This window comes from Trachemys scripta, chromosome 20 (genome assembly GCF_013100865.1).
Source record: "Trachemys scripta elegans isolate TJP31775 chromosome 20, CAS_Tse_1.0, whole genome shotgun sequence".
NCBI lineage: Eukaryota > Metazoa > Chordata > Testudines > Emydidae > Trachemys > Trachemys scripta.
The window spans coordinates 15378393-15383008 of NC_048317.1; positions in this window are offsets into that span (position 1 = coordinate 15378393).

Here is a 4616-nt window from a genome sequence, read left to right on the forward strand (position 1 = left end):
CTAGCCGGACAACAACATTTCTCCAAGCCAGAGCCGCAGGGAGAGAAACCTCCCTCTCCCAGCTTCCCAACTCCGGTTTGTTCAGCTCCACGCTGCAGGCTCTGCAGCTGCCTGCGCTGGCGTTCATGAAAAAGCTTTTTTTAAACAAAGATGATTCAGAAACCCGCAGCAGCATCAGATCATCGCGACTAAATAAGCCTGAGAAAGCAGCAGCTCTCAGCTGAGACTCTCTCCTTCCCCTGACACTTGGGTGTATATATATATATATAAACAATAATCCCAGGAATTGCATCATAGGGTTATTAAAAGCTAAAAAGACCAGGTGATTGCATCCTTCTTGTTGTTCAGCAATGATACTAACAAGGAAGAGACGCCAGCAATGTGCATCATCGAAGGAATAGAATCATAGAGCATCAGGGTTGGAAGGGACCTCAGGAGGTCATCTAGCCCAACCCCCTGCTCAAAACAGGACCAATCCCCAACTAAATCATCCCAGCCAGGGCTTTGTCAAGCCGGGCCTTAAAAACCTCCCTAGGGAACCCATTCCTATGCTTCACCACCCTCCTAGTGAAATAGTGTTTCCTAATATCCAACCTAGACCTCTCCCACTGCAAGTTGAGACCGTTGCTCCTTGTTCTGTCATCTGGTACCACTGAGAACAGCCGAGCTCCATCCTCTTTGGAACCCCCATTCAGGTAGTTGAAGGCTGCTATCAAATCCCCCCTCACTCTTCTCTTCTGGAGACTAAACAATCCCAGTTCCCTCAGCCTCTCCTCATAAGTCATGTGCTCCAGCCCCCTAATCATTGTTATTGCCCTCCGCTGGACGCTCTAATTTATCCACATCCTTTCTGTAGTGGGGCACCCAAAACTGGACACAATATTCCAGATGTGGCCTCACTAGTGCCGAATAGAGGGGAATAATCACTTCCCTCTATTTGCTGGCAATGCTCCTACTAATGCAGCCCAATATGCCGTTAGCCTTCTAGGCTACAAGGGCACACTGCTGGTTCAGATCCAGGTTCTTGTCCACTGTAATCCCCAGTCAACAGATTTACACCAGTCTGAGGGCCGTGTGGGATCAGAAGCCAACCTAATTCCTTACCCCAGCATGAGAACAGGCAAAACTGAGCGTCCTGGGCTTGGAACCTGGGGTTCTAGGGAATCTAGTTCTTCCAAAGCTGATGCTTAACATGTTAAAACGACAAGGAGTCTGGTGGCACCTTAAAGACTAACAGATTTATTTGGGCATGAGCTTTCGTGAGTAAAAACCTCACATCCGAAGAAGTGAGGTTTTTACTCACGAAAGCTCATGCCCAAATAAATCTGTTAGTCTTTAAGGTGCCACCAGACTCCTTGTTGTTTTTGTAGATACAGACTAACACGGCTACCCCCTGATACTTAACATGTTAAGCCATCCCCTCCAGCTGGCTACAACGAAGTGTTCAATGAAAGATGCACGCACAGGCTGACAACTTTCACGGTGTTGTTAAGCACACCCAATCCATTCTGTGCTGAATTCCCCCCAACCTGATGTGAATGTAATAACCACGGATTAGCAAACCAGACCCTTGGCTTCTAATTCCACTGGCTTCAGAATTAACCCAGGGATCAGTTGGACCCATTGCATTTTTCAAGAGATTCAGGGTGGATTTCTGACAGTTTCGTTAAAATCTGGAACCACATCGAAGAACACGGGGCTGTAAGGCAAGCTGTTTCTGTGAACTGGTGTTAAGCAGAGTGGGGGGAGGGTAAGGGATAGGATGCTGCAGTCTATCAGATCCCCCAAACCTGCGTGATGGGGAAATTGGTCAGAGGTGCTGGATAAGCCTGGAAAACAGGTCACCTTTCCCGTCAGGAACAAGCCTCATTCTTGGCAACTTGATCCCTGCAATTTCCCTCCCACGGTTAATGTTTATGGCCCAGTTTCATTGTGCATAATGCAGCACGCACTTTAAGGTAGTTTGCTCTCACATTACTCCACCAGGCACCAATTGCACACAGGGAAAATGGGTGCTCTGCTCACTGTCCGACAGAGCCTTCTCCTGGTGGCTCTGGGGATTAGCTCTGCCAGGCCAATGCCTTTCCCTGTCGGGGCGGCAAAAATGCTGGAGCCGGCCCTAAGCAGTGAAGAGAAAAAAAAAAAAAAAGATAAAGCCGCGATCGACAGCACTTTGGCGGCTGCTCTACCGCACTGCTTCATTCTTCGGCAGCAATTCGGCAGCCGGTCCTTCTCTCTGCAGGATTGAGGGACCGGCCGCCGACCCAGCTGTGCCACCCCTTTCCATGGGCTGCCCCAAGCACCTGCTTCCTGCGCTGGTGCCTGGAGCCGGCCCTGGTTCCTGTAGCTTCACTCGGCCACTCTCAGTCTGTGGCTCTTCTCTAGCTCCAGGAGGTGCTGCTTCCTCTTCACACTCAGCTCTCCGGCCAGGTCGCTCAGCAGTTTCCCCTTCCGGGGGGGCCAGTCAGAGTTTCTCTCCACAAGCAGCATCACTCCGGCAGTGACTCCAGCAGACTTTGTATCCACTGCCCTTAGTAATACCACTCTGCCGGGGTTGGCCGGGGAACCCAGGCCCGCCCTCTACTCTGGGGCCCAGTCCATGGCCCTGCAGTGAACAGTTAAGGTTTGCATCTACCCCCAACCTTACTGCTCCCTCCCATGCTGCTACTCCCCTACCTCAGGCAGAGGGACAGCAGGCTTCCTCCCCGCTGATCCCTACACTGTTGCCAGCCTTCTGGCTTTATAGAAGTCACTCCAGTCCCCTCACAGGTGAGCTTCCTTCTAGTACGCTCCCTCCACACAGCCTAACGGTCCCCCAGTGGCAGCTTACTTGGCTGATTGGACCCACTTGGCCTAATTCAGTGCTTGCAGAGCTGGTGTGGGGAGTACAGCCCATCACAGGGCCCCACACGCTCAGCAAAGGCAGACGCTGCAGTACGCAGCACTCTCAAAGGAAGTGGGGTTTGGCTTTTCCTCCCTTTGCTTCCCAAAGCACAAGCTGCGTTAACAATGGCATCCCATGGCTAAGGATGTGGTGGATTCTCCATCATTTGCAATCTTTACATCAAGACCAGCCAGCTCTCTCAAAGAGCCACTGGAGCTCAACCAGAGATTCTGGGCTGGATGCAGTAATCACTGGGTATATTCTCTAGCCTGGTTCTGCAGGTCAGACTAGATCATTCTGTTGGTCCCTGCCAGCCTTAAAGTCTATGAGTACATGGGGAAAGAGAACAGCAAATTGCTGGGGCCTTGAGTGCCAGGATGCAGTGCAGAAGAGTGAGCTCCCCAGGGCCACTCGTGCTCTGAGCTCGCTGGCTCTCGTGAGAAACACCCTTCGGTTGTGCTGTCCAGACCCCTTCTAACCTTTACAGCCCCAAGCTGGCCCACCTTCCAGCGCTTCTTTATGCGCCACCGGACAAAGTTCTGACAGAGGCTCCCCCCCAGAAAACCCACCCACCCCAGCAGAGGCTGAGTAAACGTACACTCCAGCGCTGGCTTCTTCTGAACAGCAGCACAGGGCAGGCTACAGGCCACCTGTACTGAGGGTCAGTGCAGCTTCAGGGGAGGGGTGTGCCATGGAAGGGTGCGGGGACCCTGCCTGGAAGATACTAGGGATCATTGCAAGAGATCACGTGGGGGGCACAGATCTGTACGTGTGGGTTCCTGCAAGCTTTGGCAGCATGCATGTCCATGTGGGGGCATTATGAACACAGCTCTAGGTCGGGTGTTTAGCTCTGCTCAGAACAGAGCACAGAGACCATGCGGTGAATTTATCCTGTGCAGTCAGGGAACTTTTGATTTACAGACTTGAAAAATTTGCCCCAAGGATCAAACCAATACTGCACCTACTTGTCCACCCCCAGCAGGCAGCCCCGAATGAGCACAGCTGGTTAAGCCCGCAGCGTGGTGAAAAGCTGATGAAGGCACTTTTGGAAAGGATGGGTTTAGATCAAAGGCTGTTGGCCAAAACAGTATCTCTGAGCAGCCTGAATCACCCAGGTCACAGGTGCTCTGTAAAGACACTTCCATTCACTTGAGAGAGGAACTGTGGTAAGAGGGAACCACGCTCACCCAAACACCCATCTTTGGGCATCAGAGCCCCCTGCACCCTTGTCGAGAGGCAACTCCCCCGCCATGCTAGGGGACTTCCCTGGGTTCACTTATGCTGTCCAACCCCATTTACTCTAGTCAGGGGACTGATATTTGACAGCTACTTTAAACCATAAAGGAGGGGTGTGGACAAAGCCTGAACTCTCCCTCTAGAATGATTTCTGGGCAAAGCAGTTCTATTTCTGCCCTTTGGCAGGGGACTGGCCTAGATGCAGACTCCCAGTGGAGGGATGATTTCTGATCACTCTGAAAAGAAATGAATTACTGGAATATCAAAGGCCAGGCTGAGAGACAGACTGGCTAACCTGCTACTAGCCCCTTTCATTCTGCTACAGAGCCCCAAGAATGCTCCCTGCAGAAACTGTGGCTATGGGGAGAGGGACTGGAGTGGTTCCTTTGGCTGCTGAGTACTAAATACTCTGACTCTGTCCCTTTAAAATGTATTTCTAGCATTTGGCTGGTTTTTACTCAAAACAAGAAAATAGGCTTCAGCGGCTGCCAGATAA